This window comes from Leopardus geoffroyi, chromosome B2, assembly GCF_018350155.1.
Source record: "Leopardus geoffroyi isolate Oge1 chromosome B2, O.geoffroyi_Oge1_pat1.0, whole genome shotgun sequence".
Taxonomy (NCBI): domain Eukaryota; kingdom Metazoa; phylum Chordata; class Mammalia; order Carnivora; family Felidae; genus Leopardus; species Leopardus geoffroyi.
In genome coordinates, this window is record NC_059332.1 from 33,081,367 (window position 1) to 33,102,452 (window position 21,086).

The window sequence follows — 21,086 nt, forward strand, 5'->3', positions numbered from 1 at the left end:
GAGGACTGCATTCCAAGGGGACGGAGTGGAGAGCAGAGGCGGGCAGGCACTCCAGGAAAAGAGCTGTTTCCAAATCTGGAAGTGCAAATGGCAAGGGGCATGTGGGGGGGGGGGGGTCACACACTGGGGCCCACCCGAGTTCAAGGGCTCTCAGTCACAACTCTGCTCCTTAGATAAAGGGAGTGGTTCCACGGGAGCTGGATGGATCCCCAAAATAGATCCCAAATCTACTCAACAGCGTGGGTGAAACCCACAGTCATAATATTGAGCAAAAAGAAGCCAGACCCAAGTATACATACTGTGTGATTCTGGTGATTCCATTCGTACAAAGTATAAACACAGAACAAATAACCTAGAGTGAGAGAAGTCAGAGTATCAGCGTGACCTTTGCGGGGGGTGGTGACCAAAAGGGACATGAGGGGGCTTCTGAGGACTTGGATGTTCTGTCCTTCATCTGGATGTTGATGGCATCGGTGTGTTCACTCGGTGAAAGTGTGTTTTACTTCAGTAAAAGTGTCAATAAATACCCAGGATTATGAAGCCACCCAGTTCCCAGAAATACCCCATCTTGGGGCCCTCAAGATGGTTAAAATCAGGGCTCCGAAGCTCCTCCAGCTCCCATCTGCCTCTCCCTGCAACCCAGCTCCACCCAGGTGGCCGGAAACATGATGTTACAGCTAGGATTCTTTGGGTGCAAGCAATAGAATAACTCTGGCCAACGTGAACAAAAATAAATACCAGGAACTGGCTTGGCAGCTCCTGTGGAACTTGCCAGTGGCCACTGCCAGTTCACTAAGAAGACCTGAGCCGGGTTCCGGGTTCCCTTAGGAAAATGACAGCAGTCAAAATCCAGACCTCTGCACACGTGCTTCTGCCGTGCCGAAGAACAAGGAGGGAGATAAAGGCCCCCGGCCCCCCCCCCCCCCCCCCCGCCTGCAGCATAACCAGGAAACAGCTCTGCGAACTTCAGTCTATAGCTGAGAAGAGAAAGCAAGCTCTGAACGCGACAGAACAAGGTCTGGACCTCCCAGAGTAGAGAAGGTCAGGGGAAGACTCCGTGCAAAAGAAGAGAGGGCAGCAAGAACCTGCTTGGGGACACAAATAAAATGATCCTGAGAGAGAGAGAGAGAGAGAGAGAGAGCGAGCTGTGCCCTGGTGGGAAATACCTCGAATAGGTCTGATGCCCAGCGGATCAGAGCACTGGCTTCTGTTGGAATTGAAAGGAAGGTGTTGCTGAATGCGCGGGGCCAGAGTAGCCATCTGGAAAAGGCACCAGTTCTGGGTGACAGGGGCGACCGGGGAGGGGAAGGTGGCCCTGGGAGCCTTGCTGGGGAATGGAGAGAAGGGAGTAAGCTTATGGAAACAAGAAGAATTACCAAATCCACAAACACATCGATCCTCCCCGCCAAAAAAAGACACTTCAGAGTGAACAGAAAAAAGCAGAGCAGACAACATCCATACAGTTCCGCTATAAGAAAAAAACGGAGGGGCGCCTGGGTGGCTCAGTCGATTAAGCATCCACCTTCGGCTCAGGTTATGATCTCACAGTTCATGAATTTGAGCCCCACGTCGGGCTCTGTGCTGACGGCTCGCAGCCCGGAGCCTGCTTCAGATTCTGTGTCTCCCTCTCTCTCCACCCCTACCCCGCTTGCACTCTGTCTCTCTCTCAAAAATAAATACACATTAAAAAAGAAGAAGAAAGAAAGAAAAACACAGAAAACGAGAATCAAAACACTTCAGCTGAAACTTCTTGTCCTAAAATAGGTAAGTCACGGAGATGACAAGTACAGCATAGGGAATACAGCCAATAATATTGTAGCCATGTGTGGTCGACAAGTCCACTTAGCCATGGCGAGCACTGAGTAATGTACAGAACTGTCAAATCTCTGTGTTATACACCTGACACTGATGTAACGCTGTGGGTCAACTATACCTTAATCATTTTTTCAAGTTTTTAAAATTTATTTATTTTAGTAATCTCCACACCCAAGGTGGGGCTCAAACTCACCCCTGACCCTGAGATCGAGAGTCACACGCTCCATTGATGGAGCCAGCCAGGCGCCCATTCAATAATTTAAAAAAAAGAAAAATATTTCAGCTGATGAAGTTTCCTCCAGAAAAACGCCACCGGGTGGAGGAAAACTCTGACACAACACTCCAACCTGGACTGAATATTCTTTTTTTTTTTTTCTTTTTTTTTTTTTTAAGAGAGCACATGAGCGCGAGTGGTGGAGGGGCAGAGAGAGAGAGAGAGAGAGAGCGAGAGTGAGAGAATGCTAAGCAGGCTCTACACTCAGCACAGAGCCAACACGAGGCTCCATCCCACAACCCTGGGATCGTGACCTGATGATATCAAGATGCTTAAGTGAAGTCAGATGCTTAACTGACTGGGTCACCCAGGTATCCCTGGACTAAGTATTCTTAAACAATCATTTGCAGAGATGAAAAACACTTTAATGTTTTGTTTTGTTTTTTGAGAGACAGAGCACGAGTGGGGGAGGGCCAGAGAGAGAGAGAGAAAGAGACAGAATCTGAAGCAGGCTCCAGGCTCCGAGCTGTCAGCACAGAACCTGATGCGGGGCTCGAACTCACGAACCGTGAGATCATGACCTGAGCTGAAGTCAGATGTATAAAACCGAGTGGGCCACCCAGGAGCCCCTGAAAAATACTTTAAATCAGGCATTTGGGAACATCAAATAGAAATGGGCCAAAAAATTAGAAGCAGATATAAGAGTTAACAAAAATCAGGAAAGGAATTGAAGGGGAAAAAAAGTCAAAATCTTCTCAGAAGTGAAAAGTAAATTTCAAGAGGAATTAAAGTCAACTGAAAATATAATAAGAGGCACTCATATCATACCAGGAACGAAGAGAACCAAGAAAACAAAAGTAAAATCAGTAACAAAGTAAAAAGTAAAAAAAAAAAAAAAAAAAAAAGTGCCAGAGAGAAAAAGATGGTTAAAGAAGATAGGCAAAGGGAGTACAACATACACATCACTGGAGTGCCCGAAGAAGAAAAACAAAACAATCAAAAAGAACTAATATCAAACAAAATAGAAATCCCTGGCCCCCAAAAGAAGGAACTTTCTAGAAATAACGCAACATAATCTACATATCGAAGGGGCATATCAAGTACTTAGAAAAGATGTGGAATGGCCATCCCTGGGGTAAATCTTAATAAAACCTAGCAAAAGAGGAACAGTACCTTTCCCCGGGAGAAAATGGTGGGCCCCACCTTACCTGGCGAGGTAGCTCAGCATTCCCAGGGAAGAAGGTACAAACTGACATTATGAGGCCCAGGTGTGCTGCAGGAAGGGCACAATACCATCTAGGTAGTGTTCTCTCCAGGATTACTTGAACCCGAATCTGCTCATGAGGAGACCACTAGATAAATGTGGATCGTACGTAGCATATTCTACAAGACAGCTCAAAAATGGCACTGTCGTGAAAGACAAAATGCTTGGGGAGCGTCCTAGGATACCAGAATCCTGACAACTAGATGCACTACATGAACTTGACTGGTTCCTGGATTTTTAAAAAAGAGTTAAGGGGACACTTGGCTGGCTCAGTCGGAAGAGCATGCAACTCTTGATCTTGGGGTACTGAGTTCAAGCCCCACGTTGGGTGTAGAGATTACTAAAACTAAATAAATAAACTTAAAAAAAAAAAAGAGTTACAAAGGGCATTATTGGGACAACCTCAAATAGAGACTGTGTTTTAGGTAATACTAGTGTATCGGTGTTAAATTTATGAAGTTTCTGTGGTAGTTTTAAAACATAGCCCCCAAGGGGCGCCTGGGTGGCTTAGTCAGTTAAGGGTCTGACTTTGGCTCAGGTCATGATCTCATGGCTCGTGAGTTCGAGCCCCACGTTGGGCTTAGAGCCTGGAGCCTGCTTCAGATTCTGTGTCTCCCTCTCTCTCTGCCCCCCCCCCTCACTCAGGCTTTGTCTCTGTCTCTCAAAAATAAATAAACTTAAGGGGCGCCTGGGTGGCTTGGTTGGTTAAGCGTCCGACTTCGGCTCAGGTCATGATCTCACGGTCCGTGAGTTCGAGCCCCGCGTCAGGCTCTGTGCTGACAGCTCAGAGCCTGGAGCCTGTTTCAGATTCTGTGTCTCCCTCTCTCTCTGCCCCTCCCCTGTTCATTCTCTGTCTCTCTGTGTCTCAAAAATAAATAAATGTTAAAAAAAAATTTTTTTTAATAAAAAAAATAAACTTAAAAAAAAATTTTTTTAAAGAACATGGCTGCTATACGTGTTATGGAAGGAGTTCCTAGAGCAGGGAGGTTGTGTGTGTGTGGTTTTTGGTTTTTGTTTGTTTTTTAAGTAGGCACCACACCCAGCGTGGAGCCCAACGTGGGGCTTGAGCTCACAACCCTGAGATCAAGACTTGAGCTGAGATCAAGCGTTGGATGCTTAATCGACTGAGCCACCCAGGCGCCCTGAGATTCTGAGCAATCATTGTCCACCATGCGGCAGCATACCCTGGGAACCCTGAGGAAAAGCGCCAGGCTTGGGCCCAGGGTGAAGTCAGGGAAGGTGAGTTTACAGGGTGAGTGGGAGCCGTCCAGGCAGACGAAGGAGACTTCCAGACCTCGGAGAAGTCTGTTGTGGTGAGCACTCTGGGGCTGTCTCCCCTGCCCTACCCCCAACACACACACATAGCAGTGGGCTCGCACCCAGCCCGACGTTTTCTCCCAGGAACTTGGACAAGAGAGAAAGAGAGTCTGACTCTCATGGTGTGTCTAGACCTACAGTTCGTGAACTGGGATGTTTCCCGCGTGTCATAGGGAAGAAGGAGAAAGAAATGAGCTCCCTTCCTGAGGCCTGGCCCTGTCTGTCCCTCCCTTCCCTTAACTAGACTTCTCTGTGCACCACCAGAAGGGGGCTTCTGTTCCTTCCCATTGGCAAAGCCAAGAGGGCCAAAGGCAAAGGGAGCAGCAGGGAGGAGTACTCGGCAGGGCAGGGCCGAAGATGGGGGGGGGGGGGGGCGGTGGGTGGTGGGTGGTGGGTGGTGGGCAGAGGGGAGGCTCTCCGTGAGAGGCAGCATGAAGAACGCAGGCCTTGGAGCATGGGCCCTGGATCCGAGACAACCACAAAGCTTGGCCTTGGCCAAGTCACTTAACTGTTCTGAAAAACAGATATCAGGCGGCAGTGAACATCTCTTTCTCACTGGGAAGCCGTGGATGGAGTAGGAGGCTGAGGCCAACCACTGTAATCTCGAAGGTGGCGGGGGGGCATCTAGCTGGTAGGGGAGAAAACAGGCTGGAGAGGGAAAGCCACCGTCTGAGACCAGGCGCCTTGGCGTTCCGGGCCCAGGTGGAGCCTCCTCCCTCGCCTCGCGCACCGCCTTCCTCCACCCACGTCGGCAGTGAGCGCTGGCGCAGCCAAGAGACCCTCACAGTGCGAATGTCAGGTTTGGGGGCTGGGTGTCCCTGCCACTGCAAATGTGCACGGGTGGCTACTGATACCTGTCCCTACAGAGGCAGAAGCTGCCCCTCTCCTCCCCATGAGGGATCTCAGGACAGTCGATGGGACAGCTCCGACCTCAGCTGGCCCCCACGCTGGGCCCTTGGAAGACTTGGATCCGTTTCTCTAGCGGTCGGGGCAGCCCCCTCTGCCACCTTCCACTATTGACCAACAGAGGGCGCTCCCACACCCCTTTTGGTCTTTTCAAGCCTGTCGTTTCTCCTTTCTGCCTATTCCTTCCCTATCAAGGTGCTAGGAAGGCGGCAGGTGTGAAGGGAGGAGGTAGAATAAAAACCTGCCATTTATTGAGCACCTACAGCGTCCCAGGCACTGTGCACTACTTCGTTATCCCTCACAACCATTTCTCCGAGGAGACCGGGGCTCAGGAAGGTTGTCTTCAGGAACATTTTCCAGCCGGTGTACACACCTCTGAAAAAAGGTCCGCCTTTATTCACTCTGCAGACTGGGGGCTTAAGTTACAAGGCCTTACAAAAGCAGCCTGGGAAACCACCCTGCTGCCTCCTGAACTTGTGCCCTCAGCCAGGTCTGGGCTCAGAACCGCCTTGTGTCTCCACCCTGGCCCGGACCTCCCACCTCCTCACTGAGTCCAGGGGATTTGCTCCTCTGGGTTCCAAGGACCTTTGCTGTCGGCTCCCTCTGGCCCAGGGCCTGACGCTAGAGAGGGAGAACAGGAGGGCAGGAGGGAGGGCGGCCCCCCGGGATAGCACTTCCTGGATGGCGTTGCCAACCTAGGAGAGCTCCCTGATGACAACAGCAGTTGCTGCTTGGTACCCAGCAAGGACAAGGGCTGAGCCTCACTCCGGGAGCCACTCATCCCTTGGATTCTGTGTCGCCCCTCACCGAGGGCCCCTGCACAGCTGGGCTCTCCGGGCACAGAATGGGTGCCCTCGGGGAAGCTGCTCTGGTCACTGGCTCCCAAGGTGCTCAGCTCAGTGAAAGGTGGGGGTGTAGCCATTTTCCCCTAAATCCAACCTTCAGCCTCCTCTTCCCATCCCTTCCGACCATCTTGGCAAGTCCTGTGGCTTTCTGGTGACTTTCAGATACAAAAAGACCCAGTTCCCAGTTCCATCTAGTGACAAGGTAAACACCTCACAGCTCATCAAATGCTCACGGTGGGGGAAGGCTGTGTGGGAAGAGAGGGAGAGGAGAGACGAGAGGCTCTGTGTTTCGCTGCCCCCCTGGCATAATCGCCTCCTTGGGGTGTCGGCGTCTCCTTTCTGTGTGGCTGGTGTCCAGAGCTGGGCCTCCCCAGGGTGCTGGTTTCAGTGACTGCACAGTCCCTGCTGGTAACTGGTAACTGGCAGAGTGGCAGAGTGGTTGGGGAGAAGCAGAAGAGGTCCAGCCGCTTTCCAACAGCCCCTGGAGGGGAGTCTGCAGCCCAGTAGGGTCTTCTTTCTCTAGAATGTGAAGCCAAACGCTTCCTCCTTCCTTCGTCCCGACTCTGATTCCTAAGTGCAACAGGAAAAGTGCCTTTCAGCATCCTTGTTCCCATCCCGAGGTTGTCAGCCCCCGCCATCGAGTCCTTCCTCCTCCCCCGTCAACGTAATTCATTCCATGTTGGCTCTGTACTCTGTCTAATCCTTACAACCCTGCAGAAGACCAAGCATGAAGCCCACGTTGCAGAAGAGGAAACTGAGGCTTGCTCGAGACCACACGGCTTGTTGGTGTCAGAACCAGTCAAAGAAGGATATGGGATGCCTGACTGAGAATCTGAGGTCTGGATTAGCTCAGTTCATCAAAACATTTCTCGGGTGGCCGGGTGGGGAAAAAAAAAATTCTTGCCAGTTTAGTGCTGGGTGCCGAGGACACCAGCCGACTGAGACAGCCCCTCAAATGTTACACTCCAGGCAGAGTGTAGGCCTCACAGGCAGAGGCCGCAGGGGGTGGCACCAGGGGCAGGGAGCCCCAGAGTCACTGCCCCATCATCAGGGCCACCACAGACACTTGACATCACCAAGGCCAGGCTGCTTTTCTTGGGGAAGGTATGTGTCCCACTCACCATTAACAGAATGGACACGCGAGTCCTTGTCCACTGGACGGGTCCTTGCTTTAGCTGAATCTAACCTGTGGAGATTTCATTTCACAAAAACCAATTAGAGTGAGGTTATTTGCTTCACCAAAAAAGTGAATGCAAGGGTTTTTCTTTTTTAATTTTTTTTTTTTAATTTTTTTTTTTCAACGTTTATTTATTTTTGGGACAGAGAGAGACAGAGCATGAACGGGGGAGGGACAGAGAGAGAGGGAGACACAGAATCAGAAACAGGCTCCAGGCTCCGAGCCATCAGCCCAGAGCCTGACGCGGGGCTCGAACTCCCGGACCGCGAGATCGTGACCTGGCTGAAGTCGGACGCTTAACCGACTGCGCCACCCAGGCGCCCCACTTTTTTAATTTTTTTAATGTGTATTTCTTTTTGAGAGAGAGAGAAAGAGACAGAGTGTGAGTGGGGGAGGGGCAGAGAGAGAGGGGGACACAGAATCCGAAGCAGGCTCCAGGCTCTTAGCTGTCAGCCCAGAGCCTGATGCGGGGCTCAAACCCATGAACCGTGAGATCATGACCTGAGCCAAAGTCTGGTGCTCAACCGACTGAGCCACCCAGGCACCCCCAAGGATTTTTTTAATAATACCTTTGTTTAGGGGGCACCTGGGTGGCTCAGTTGACTAAGCATCCAACTCTTGGTCTCAGCTTAGGTCTTGATCTCACTGTCGTGAGTTCAAGCCCCACACTGGGCTGCATGCTGGGCATGAAGCCTACTTAAAATAATAACAATAATAATAATAATAATAATAATAATAATAAAGCTGTTTTATTTTTTAAAATATCTAGATGGTAAAGTGTTTTTTTAATTTTTCAAATTTTATTTTTAACTTTGTAATTTAACTTTATTTTTTTTATCTTTTAAAATTTACATCCAAATTAGTTAGTATATAGTGAAGGAATGATTTCAGTAGATTCCTCAATGCCCCTTACCCATTTAGCCCATCCCCCCTCCCACAACCCCTCCAGTAACCCTCAGTTTGTTCTCCATATTTATGAATCTCTTTTGTTTTGTCCCCCTCCCTGTTTTTATATTTTTGTTTCCCTTCCTTTATGTTCATCTGTTTTGTCTCTTAACGTCCTCATATGAGTGAAGTCATATGATTTTTGTCTTTCTCTGACTGACTGATTTCACTTAGCATCATACCCTCCAGTTCCATCCACGTAGTTGCGAATGGCAAGATTGCATTCTTTTTGATTGCTGAGTAATACTTCATTGTATATATATACCACATCTTCTTTATCCATTCATCCATCGATGGACATTTGGGCTCTTTCCATACTTTGGCTACTGTTGATAGTGCTGCTATAAACATGGGGGTGCATGTGTCCCTTCGAAACAGCACACCTGTATCCCTTGGATAAATGCCTAGTGGTGCAATTGCTGGGTCGTAGGGTAGTTCTATTTTCAGTTTTTGAGGACCCTCCATACCGTTTTCCAGAGTGGCTGCACCAGCTTGCATTCCCACCAACAATGCAAAAGAGATCCTCTTTCTCCGCTTCCTCACCAACAACTGTTGTTGCCTGAGTTGCTAATGTTAGCTATTCTGACAGGTGTCAGGTGGTATCTCATGGCGGTTTTGATTTGCATTTCCCTGATGAGTGATGTTGAGCATTTTTCCATGTGTCGGTTGGCCATCTGGATGTCTTCTTTGAAGAAGAGTCTATTCATGTCTTTTGCCCATTTCTTCACTGGATTATTTGTTTTTTGGGTGTTGAGTTTGGTAAGTTGTTTATACATTTTGGATACTAACCCTTTATCTGATATGTCGTTTGCAAATATCTTCTCCCATTCTGTCGGTTGCCTTTTAGTTTTGCTGATTGTTTCCTTCACTGTGCAGAAGCTTTTTATTTTGATGAGGTCCCAGTAGTTCATTTTTGCTTTTGTTTCCCTTGCCTCCGGGGACAATGTTGAGTAAGAAATTGCTGCAGGCAAGATCAAAGAGGTTTTTGCCTGCTTTCTCCTCGAGGATTTGGATGGCTTCCTGTCTTACATTGAGGTCTTTCATCTACTTTGAGTTTATTTTTTGTGTATGGTGTAAGAAAGTGGTCCAGGTTCATTCTTCATGTCGTTTCATGTTCAATTTTCCCAGCACCACTGGCTGAAAAGATGGTCTTTATTCCTTTGGATATTCTTTCCTGCTTTGTCAAAGATTAGTTGCCCATACGTTTATGGGTCCACTTCTGGGTTCTCTATTCAATTCCATTGATCTGAGGGTCTGTTCTTGTGCCATTTAAAAAAATTTTTTTTAATGTTTCTGAGACAGAGAGAGATAGAGCATGAGTGGGGGAGGGGCAGAGAGAGAGAGGGGGAGACACAGAATCCGAAGCGGGCTCCAGGGATGCGGGGCTCGGACTCACCAACTGTGAGATCATGACCTGAGCCAAAGTCAGACGCTTAACCGACTGAGCCACCCAGGCGCCCCCAGATGGTAAGGCATTTTTAAAACACAAGAAGGCAGAAAACAAAGTAATAATCATCTATCACCTCACCACATAAGAGGCTAGAATGTAAAAGGCAGAAAACCTGAGCAGCACGGGAAGATGTGTTGGCTTACGCGGTCAGACCACAGATAGCACAGGAGTAACATGATTCCCACTGTCTCTTGCATCTTCTTTTGCCCCTCAGCACCTTGGCTTCGTTCTCTGCAGGCTTTATCCCCACGCATGGGAAGTGAGACTGCAGCCTTACTGAGCTCACACCCTTATGATGCCCCCAAGAGGAAGAAGTTTCGCCTCCACTCAAATTCAGAAATCCCCGGGGAAGGACTCTAACTGGCGATCTTGGGTCATGTGGCTCACCCTGTAGTCTGAGGGACCGAGTTCCGTAATTACAGGGCATGTGACTGGGCTGGGAGAGAAACCACTAGTTCTCCAAAAGAGGGGGCTGCTCTTCTTGTGGACAAAAAGGTAGATGACCATTTTATACCAGGGGAAAAGCACTCCTAATATGTGGCCTTTAGTGCAGGCAACAGAACCCATACAGGGTGGTTTACATAAAGAGGAAATTGTTAGAGACTATAAGGAATCTTCTGCTTCTGGCATTATAGCATCATGGCTGAGGAGAACAGCTGAACTCTGAAAAACATATTTATTTGAAATGTAACTGATCTGACAAGAGATAGGGGATGTCCCTAAGCACACCCCCTCTGGGACAAGGGACCGGGGGCTGGCCAGGGCTGGGGCAGCAGGCAGCCAGATAAATTTCCTCCTGTTACTGGGAAACTGAGGCTTGGTCCAAGGCCAAAACAGGGAAGGGGAGTGTTGGAGTCCCTCATTCAAGGCGAGAGGAAGTAACCCCAGATCATGGCGCTTCCTGGTACCAGCAGAAGAGGAAAAGCAAATGCCGTCTGCAGGGCTGCATCCCCAATCCTCGACCGAGACCTACAGGATTCCTACCAATTTGAAACCAACAATGAGCTCACAAAGATCGCAGGCACACGAGGAGGCAAGTTACTGTGTCTGTGAGTCAGCAAAAAACAATGAACTCCAGGTTTAGATCCCTAAAGACTGAAGATCAAAGGATTTTCAGATAAAAATATATAAAACATACATTTATGAAATAAAACATGCAGTCACAAAGAAGCCACTCGACAAAAACAACTAGGAAAGAACAGATGGGTTTTAAGATGGAACTTCAAGAAATGAACAATAGGGGTGCCTAAGTGGTTCAGTAGTTAGGTATCTGACTTCAGCTCAGGTCATGATCTCACGGTTCAGGCATTCAAGCCCCGTGTTGGGCTCTCTGCTGTCAGTGCAGAGCCCGCTTCAGGTCCTCTGTCTCCCTCTCTCTCTGCTCCTCCCCCACTCTTTCTCCCTCTCTCTCTCAAAAATAAAAAAAAAAAAAAAAAAAAAAAAAAAGAAATGAACAATATAAAGGTTGGAATCAAAAACCTTACTGAAAAGATATTAGAGACAGTTGAAGAGAGAATTAGTGAGCTGAAGCTATAACCAAAGAAATCACCTGGTAAAAGCACACACAGAGAGGCAAGAAAATGAAGAGTTTAAAAGAGATTTTAAGAGACATAGAGGACAGAGTAAGAAAATATAACATATATTTATCAGAATCTCAGAAAGAAGGAAAGGAGAAAAGGAGGAAATGAAATATTTAAAAAGATAATGACTGTGCAGTCTCCAGAAGTGATGAACAACATAAATCCACTAAGAAAGTACACATTCCAGAGTGCCTGGGTGGCTCAGTTGGTTAGGCATCTGACTTGTGGTTTCGGCTCAGGTCATGATCTCACGGTTCACGAGTTCAAGCCCCACATCAGGCTCTGCGCTGACATCTCAGAGCCTGGAGCCTCCTTTGAATTCTGTGTCTCCCTCTCTCTCTGCCCCTCTCCTGCTTGCACTGTCTCTCTCTCTCAAAAATAAATAAACAGGGGCGCCTGGGTGGCTCAGTCGGTTGGGTGGCCGACTTCAGCTCAGGTCATGATCTTGCGGTCCGTGAGTTCTAGCCCCGCGTCGGGCTCTGTGCTGACAGCTGAGAACCTGGAGCCTGCTTCATATTTGGTGTCTCTCTCTCTCTCTGACCCTCCCCTGTTCATGCTCTGTCTCTCCCTGTCTCAAAAATAAATAAACGTTAAAAAAAATTTTTTTAATAATAAAATAAATAAATAAACATTTAAACAATTATATGGTAAAATACAATATGACAATAAAAATGAGTGGGTTGTACCTACATGCAACAACCTAGAACTGTATACTCATATATAGTTCTCATATGCTGAGAGAAAGAAACACACAAGAACATGTGCAGTATGGTTCCACCTGCATAAAGTCCGAAGTAGGCAAAAACTAACCTCTGTTATATCTGATTATATATCAGTGGAACTATAAGGAAAAGCAAGGGTATGATTAACATAAAAGGACGGTTACTGAGGCATGATTTAAAAAGGAATATCTTGGGGATCTAGTGTTAATTTTATAATTATTCTATTGTTGTCTTGTGCACCTTTCTATACATGGGTTATATGTTATAATTGTTCAAAAGTTCCAAACAAAATCAAACCAGAGTGCATACCATCAGACCTACACTAAGGGATGTACTTCAGGAGGAAGGGAAATGATCCCAGAAGAGGAGGCTGAAATGCATGAGGAAACAGTGAGCAAATCAAATGAGGAACATGTGGGGGGAAAATCAAACAAACCCTACCCTATAAAATAACAATAAGGTAGAGTTTGAGGGGGCCAATCAAAAAGGACAGACCTGAAGTACAGAACAAAATTAGGTCAGGCAGGAGAGGATAACCAGCGTCAAAGGGTTGCATTATTCAAGAAGGACATTAATATATTGCTCAACAACACATTCTATTAATCTACAGATGGATTTTTTAAAATCCTGCTATATATTGTTCACAAAAGACACCTATAAGGCATAAGACAAAGAAAGTTTGAAAGTAAAAGGATGAAAAAAATATAGCAAGCAAACATTAACATCCCCCCACAAAAAACTTAGCGTAATTTTATTAATATCAGACAAGATCACTTTTAAGATAAAATACATTATCAGAGATCCTGAAAATCATTACATAATGATAAAAGTCAAATTGGTTCGAAGATATAACAACTCTAAACACCTAATTAGCTTTCAAATATATGGGGCAAAAAAATGGACAGAACCATAAGAGAAATAAAGAATCCACTATCATGACAGAACACTTCATAGACCTTTTTCAATCATTAACAAATCAAGAAGACAAAAAATCCAGCAAGGGTATAGAAGATTTGAATGACAGAATTAACAAACTTGATCTAATGGACATGTATACCAGCCTGCACATGAAATAGATACACTCAAGAATACATAGAATATTCACACAAAATGACCACATGGTAATCATAGAACAAGTCTCAAGAAACATTAATAATTCAGTATCATGAAGACTGTAGTCTCTGACCACAATGTAATTACATCATTACTCATTAACCAAAAAAATAAATAAAATTTTCCATACATTTAAAACACACTCTCAAAATAAACGAGGTTTGAGTTGGGAGAGCACATGGGACTATAGATGAAAATAGAATGGCCATATGTTCACAATTGGACCTGGCTGTAGGTACCTAGGGGTTCATTATATATTCTCTTCTCTTTTATGTATTTGTTTTCCATGATAAAAGATTTTGAAAAACAATACTCAAGAATAACATATGTGTCAAATAATTAACAGTAAATTTTAAATATTTTACAATAAACGATGAAAACTAATCAAAACTTGGGGGATACAGTGAAAACAATGAGAAGAGGAAAACATAACACATTGAAAGCTTGAAAAAGAAGAAAGGCTGAAAATAACACATTAACTGTCCAAGTTACAGAGAGAACAGCCACATAAATTCAAAAACAGCAGCAGTCAGGAAATGACAAAAATAAGAGCAGAAATTAATAGACAGAAAACAATGCAAGAGAGAGAAAATTCATGAGGTCAAAATTGGTTCTGTGAAAAGACCAATTAGATTGGCAAACCTTTGGTGAGACTGACCAAGAGAAAGAGAAGTCACAAATATACAATGAGGAAGCCATTGTTTATTGGCTTCCAAATAGGAAGCCACCCTGCCCAAGAGCAGAAATGAAAGGATGAAGGAAGTGTGGACAGCTGTGGAACATGGGGGGAATGCTGACAGGGAGAGTCCAGACCAGCTCAGGTGAGGCGCCCAAGGTCACTCCACTGACCCTGGGGCTGAGCATCAGAACCTCAGCCACTTACAACCACATCTCTGAGAGCCAGAGTCCAGCTCACCACTGTCCTCACCAAGAAAGGGACTTCCAGGGAGCACCTGGACGGCTTAGTCAGTTAAGCGTCTGACTCTTGATTTCAGCTCAGGTCATGATGTGGAGGTTCATGAGTTTGAGTCCCACGTTAGGCTCTGTGCTGACAGCATGGAGCCTGCTTGGGGTTCTCGCTCTTTCTTTCTCTCTGCCCCTCTCCTGCTCTCCCCACCCTCTCAAAATAAATAAATATTAAAAAGAAAAGAAAGGTGCCTGCCTTCCTCCTGCCCACCTACCACCCTTTTGCCATTCACAGCCCCTCACAAGCATCTGATTGGCAGAGGCTGAGCTCTAGTTGGGAGAAAGACTCATGGTTCTGCTTTCTTCCTTGAGCAGGCAGGCCTCTCCAAATTTAGGGAATGTGGTCAAAAGATGCTGGAAAGGCTAAGATGGTAATTTTCATGTGATATGGATTTCTCTTACCATAACTAAAACATTTTTAATGCTCGAGCAGCCAAAAGGCATGTCATGGGGCCACTACAGGTAGTACTTATTAGGACCCTGGGAAAGGCTATGAAAAGTCTGAGGCTTTGCCCTACTTGGAAGCTAACAAGCTAGCCTGCCACCATTTCATGGAGACTGGCAGAAGACAGGAGACTCGTGGGTCAGAGACAAAGGACTGTTTTACTTCAAACAGAGTGGGCATCGTGAGTTTCATGTTTGCGCTGTTCCTCTTGCCCCACAAGTCCCGTGGGGTGATGTGAAGCAGCCCAAGTGGGTGCCACCACACAGTGGGTCTGCATCACAGCTGAGGAGCCCCAGGCTTAGCGAACTCAAGTCTTTTATAAGGAACTACAAGCAAATCTGCCCAACCTTTGCCCTGGAAGGAGACAATATGGGACAGTAAACAAACCTGCCCTCTGCTCTGAAGAGAGATAGTATCTCCATCTTCCAAGACGGTTCAATATACAAACATACTTTGTCCAGAACAAAGGCGTGTATGTCGTGGAACTCAAGAGCAGGACAGGACAGGGCATTGCAAACAGCGGCCACACGCTCTGTGGTCAAGACCCTCTCAGAGGAGCAGTGCCTAATGTGGTCAAGAACCAGGCCCCACGGCAACAGGGACAAGGACAAGGACCAGGGAAACTCCAGATTCTCACATGAGCTGATATAATAGGGATAGAGACTCAATAATAGCCCCTGCCAGTTGTTCTGCCAGCCAGGTAGGGAGTGGCTCCAAGCCAATTTTAAGTTTATTTTGAAAAATACAGAAATGTGGCACCGCTCAGGCCCAGGTGTTTTAGAAAACAGCTCCCACTGCTGTGTAATGGCCTGTTTCCTCTCTCTCTGGGACTACTCAGCAGCTCACCCATCACCTATTCTCAGCTCCAGCCCCCATTCCAAGTCCCTGGCCTTGTTCTACCCCAAGACAATACAGCAGTGGCAGAGTGAGGGGGGTATTATTTTTACCCCATCTCATCTCAAAAGGATTCTAATTAACCAAAAAACAAAAAACAAAACAAAACAAAACTCATGCAAAACAAGACTTGTTGCATCAAATAAGAGGCAAAATTGGGGTAAAGTGGCCTTAATCTTGTACCCTGTTACTCCATGGGTCTCTGGATTGGGCTGTGAGTTTCCTGGTGGCCATAGCAAAAAGGGAAGTAATAACATCATCAGATACAAAACATAAATACAACACGGTTATTCAGAAGAAAGCTGGCCATTCCTGTACTAACATGGGAGAGAGATTTCTTCCCTGGTCCTCTTTGAGATAACATCATGTGATGTAATAAAAGCATCCTCGGGGCACCTGTAGCTCAGTCACTTGGGCGTCCGACTTCAGCTCAGGTCATGATCTCATGGTCTGTGAGTTCAAGCCCCATGTCAGGCTCTGTGCTGAGCCTGGAGCCTGCTTCAGATTTTGTGTGTCTCTCTCTACCCCTCCCCTGCTCATTCTCTGCCTCTCTCAATCTCAAAAATGAATAAATGTTAAGAAGAAATTTTTTTAAAAAAAAAGCATCCTCAACAATATCCCTTCCACAAATACAGCAATATATCTGTTGTGACACTTTCCCGCAGTCTCCCTTAGTGAAGGATACATGTATCCAATTCAATTCAATGAGAGAAGTTCTAAGGGGCTAGAGAAATCCTAGCCATGGGCTTCTCAGAGGTCTCTCAGAAAGATTTAGAGGTTTGCCTTGGTGACCTGGGCCTCACCTGCTGGCTTGACTTGCCTAGACCTGCTCTGGCCTCATTACTGAGCCTTCTGCTTGTGATGGAGTTTCCTCAATGGCCCTTCTCTAATAACCTGGCCTCCACATTGTTGCCTTAACCCAAAGCCCTTGCGGATTCCCCTCCCACACCTGTGGCAGACATCACTAATCCATCCCGGCACTGATCCTCAGTCCCTGCCCAGGATCAGATGACGGGAGGGCTGTAACAATGTCTGCAATCAGCGTAACCAACAAAAGATATCCAGGACACCTACACGCCGGTAAGAAAAGGATAAATAGCCCAAAAGAAAGATAGGCCAAAGATCTAAACAGGCCTTGCAAAGAAAGAAACTACCAATGGCCAGTCCACGTGAAAAGTTGTTCAGTCTAACTAGTAACGAATGAAATGCAAATTCGAACAAGAAGAAAATACCAGTTTGCACCCAACAGGCTGGCAAAGACTGATACACCTCGCGGAGCATGTGAAGAGACAGAAATTGTAGTTGGTGGTGGGAGCGTAAATTCGTGCTACCACTTTGGAGAATAGTTGGATGATTCTTAGTAAAGCGGAAGATGTATAAACATCACCACCCCAAATTTTTACCTCCAGATGACAACCGCAGAGAAACTCTGTGTTGTGTGCCGAGGGAGTCACGTTCAAGAAGGTTCTCTGCGGCGTAGATTATAATCATGAACTCCTGCGAGCAACTATTCTTAGCAGGAAGGTAGATAAATTGTGGCCGTCAGAAAATAAAGGACACGCAGATTACAAGGAGTGGGTTCGAGTCAGCACTGATAGATCTCAGAAGCATCATGTTGAGATAAAGCGACTGGCAAAATGATATGCAATGTGATGATGTAATTCATGCAGAATTTTCTAACGCAAAGCAACATTGTTTGCAGATATATACTTATTTGGTAAGTTGTCAAGCATGTTCGGGAAGGAAAGAATACTTCAGAGAAAGGAGAAAGGAGGTCAAGGGTGGGCTTCAGTTTTTTTCCATGACTTTTTTTTTTTTTTAATATATATATAAGGGCACCTGGGTGGTGCAGTTGGTTAAGTGTCTGAATTTTGATCTCAGCTCAGGTCGTGATCTCACAGTTTGTGAATTCGAGCCCTGCATCAGGCTCTGAACTGATGGTGCAGAGCCTGCTCGGAATTCTGTCTCTCCTTCTCTCTGCCTCCCCCCTGCTCATGTTCTCTCTCTCTCTCTCAAATAAATAGACATTAAAAATGTTTTAATTAAAATATATACATATTATACAGAATAAGTCAAAATATTTCAAACAAATAACCTTGTTAGAGTATAGATATTTGTTACATCATTTTCTGTATTTTTCCATATGTTTCAAATATTTCAAAATTTGTGATTAAAAGCAAAACAAAGAGTACTACGATCCTGTAGTGATGCTAGTCAGAGCAGGGGTGATGGCAGGGAGAGGTCACTATTTCCATCCCTGCCTGGAGTCCTAGTTTCTCTGACTACCACTCCCCCCACCACACACACCGTGGTAATCCCCAGGGTCCCCAACTTGTCCCCAGGACCCAGCCATTGCTCATCTGATCAGAGGCCTTGCTGGCACTGCCTGGACCCCTGACAGTCACCTGCTCCTGATGCCCCACGACCACGAACTCCTACTGGATGCATGTCCTAGATGGCCACCCATCACTCATCACACAAGGTTGAGCAGAGACCATGGGACTTTTTTTAATTATTTTTTTTTAAATATTTATTTTTGAGAGAGAGACAGAGCATGAGCGGGGGAGGTACAGAGAGAGAGGGAGACACAGAATCCAAGCGGGCTCCAGGCTCTGAGCTGTCAACACAGAGCCCGAGCCCGAGCCCGACGCAGGGCTTGAACTCACAAACCTCAAGATCATGACCTGAGCCGAAGTCTGACACTTAACTGACTGAGCCACCCAGGCGCCCTGAGACCATGGGATTTAAAGCCAGAAGATGTGGGTTCAAACAGTAGTTCTGCCACATCTTGGCTGTGTGACCCTGAGAAAGTAAGAGAAGGAATCTGGGTCCCTCACATTTGTGCAGCTGGCATACCAGCCTTGAAAAGCTCACCCTTGGTCTTTCTGACCATGGAGAGAAGGAAATTCTAACTTGTTTAAGCCACTATGATTTTAGGGAATGAGGTAATACTGTTCTTCCCAGAACGCCCCTCAACATTACCTAAAGCTTTGCTTCTCAAAGTGTGGTCCCCAGACCCGCAGCACAGGCCTCAGCTGGGAACTTGTTAGAGATGCAGAATCTCAGGCAAAATCCCAGAGACCTGTGTGCGTGCTGGACCATGAGGAGCCCTGCTGCAGGCCCAGGATATGGAGAGGGACTTTCCTGTTGCCCTGGAATTGCTAAAACTGCAAAACCAGGAAAACCAGGTACTTGCGCACTCTACTCCTTTGTTCTAAAGCTGCCCCCAGAGCAAACAGCCCCCAGGGTCCGCCCCCCCCCAAAGACAACGGGCAGCCCCACCCCCAGCCCAGCGCAAAGTGATGTTGAGGCTTCTCCCTTTTTGCCAGTTCCCACCTGCACCGCGGCCCCCACTGCAGACCCATCAAGAAGAGGGCTCCAAGGTGATCTGGGAGGATGCCCGAAAGAGGGGGAATCTAGCAAGTGTCTCATTCCCCAGAGGGGCAGCTCAATAGTCCGGAAGTGACCATCCCCAAACCACTAGAATAGGACATCAGGGAAGAGGCGAGTGGGAAGGGACAGTGTTTTCTCCCAAAGGGATGCAGTTATGGTACACCAAGACCATGATGTCCCAGGGGACATTGCTCTGTCCCGGGGGGCAGGTGAACTTTCTTCAGGGGCACTGCTGGGGGCCTGGAGTCTGATGGAGGGATCCCTTCTCCTACGGCTCCTTCCGACCCCAGGTCCCCATGCTTTCAGACTCCCCTTACCTGTGGAGGCCTCGGCCTTGGCAAGGCTCCTGCGACCACTCATGGTAAACACACGTTTGCCAAACAGTGGAGGGCGGGCTGCCCTTTCTCTCTGTCCGCTGTCCCCCCTCCAACGTCTATCTCCTCCTGCTCAAATGGAAGACCCGTTCAGGACAGTCAGCACCCAAACTGCAGGAAGTGCAGAGGAGGGAACAGAAAGAGACAGAAAACAGAAAGATGGAAATTATTTGATCAGAAAGCCAAAACGTGGAAGCAACTCAAATGTCCATCAGCTGACGAATGGGGAAATAAAAGGTGGCATAGCCATATAATGGAATATCATTCCGCCATAAAAAGAAATGAAATGTCAGCATGAAATATAAGGAATGAACCTTGAAGCCATGCCAGACACAAAGACCATATATCGTATGGCTCCGTTTACATGTAAATGTCCAGAATAAGCAAATCTATCAAAACGTAAAGGAGGGGCACCTGGCTGGCTCGGTCAGTGGAGCTTGCGACTCTTGATCTCAGGGATGTAAGTTTGAGCCCCAGGTTGAGTGGATAGATGACTTAAAAAATAAATTCTTCTTCTTCTTTTTTTTTTTTATTTAATGAAAGAAACAGAAAGTAGATGAGTGGTTGCCCAGGGCTAAGGAGATGGGGGACTGAGGGAAGGGTGCCAGCTAAGAGGTACAGGCTATCTTTTGTGGAGTAATGAAAATGTTCTAAAATCAATTGTGGTAGTGGGTGCACAACTTGGTGAATATACTAAAAGCCAGTGAATTGTGCACTTTGAATAGGTGAGTTGTATGGTATGTGAATTTTATCCCAATAAAGCGGTTTCTAAAATTAAAAAAAAAAAAAAGATAAGCATTCAAGAACATTTCTCTGAAGTGAGGGATAGGAGTTTCCAGACTAAAATGGCCTGTCAGGTGCCAATACAATGGACAAAAATAGACCCTCACCAGCGCCCATCATCATGATATTTCAGACAGGGATATTCTATGAGCTTTCAAAGAGGAAAAATAGGTCACTTTCCTAAAAAGGGTCGGGAACGAGAATGGCTTCCGACCGCTCCGCTGCAACCTTAGATACAAGCAGCCAACGCCTCGTCGCCTTCAACATTCTGAAGGAAAGTGATTTCCCACACAGAATTCTGGAGCCAGCCAAAGTAGCAATCAAATGTGAGAGTAAACTAAAGACATTCTTGAAAGCGTTCCCTCCCACCAGCCCTTCTCAGGAAGTTAGAGGATGTGTCCCACCGATAGGAAGGGGTAAACCATGGATGATGTGGGGTACAGAAGGGGGCCCATCACAGTGGAGGGGAAAGGACATCGGGAAGGGTGAAGGGAGAGCCCAAGGTCCCAGCCGAGCACCCGGCACAGAGAGGGCAGCCAGACCACATGAGATACCTCTGCTGTCTTTTAAAATAAAATTAGTCGGTTGAGTGTCCAACTTTGGCCCAGGTCATGTTCTCATGGTTCGTGGGTTCGAGCCCCGCATCGGGCTCTGTGCTAACAGCTCAGACCCTGGAGCCTGCTTCAGATTCTCTGTCTCCCTTTCTTTCTGCTCCCCCACCCCCCACCCCACTCATGCTCTCTCTCTGTCTCAAAAATAAATATAAACATTTAAAAATTGTGTTTTTTTTTTAATTTTTTTTTAACGTTTATTTATTTTTGAGACAGAGAGAGACAGAGCATGAACGGGGGAGGGTCAGAGAGAGGGAGACACAGAATCTGAA

General features: G+C 46.7%; 1 long non-coding RNA gene across 8 annotated transcripts in view; it reads right to left on the reverse strand.

Annotated features, from left to right (window-relative positions):
- Nucleotides 1–5,890: 5,890 nt before the first annotated feature.
- The window catches only part of LOC123608268, a 55,209-nt gene continuing 40,013 nt past the window's right edge, over nt 5,891–21,086 (reverse strand). For 6 of the 8 annotated variants that reach the window (XR_006717156.1, XR_006717159.1, XR_006717163.1 and 3 more), the window contains 2 exons: nt 19,364–19,531; nt 5,891–6,931 (listed from right to left, as the gene is read on the reverse strand). This is a non-coding gene — a long non-coding RNA (uncharacterized LOC123608268). Of the gene's footprint in view, nt 6,932–7,482; nt 7,548–12,035; nt 12,082–19,363; nt 19,532–21,086 lie in introns of those variants that run through there. The other 2 variants (XR_006717158.1, XR_006717161.1) reach the window with 2 other exon arrangements.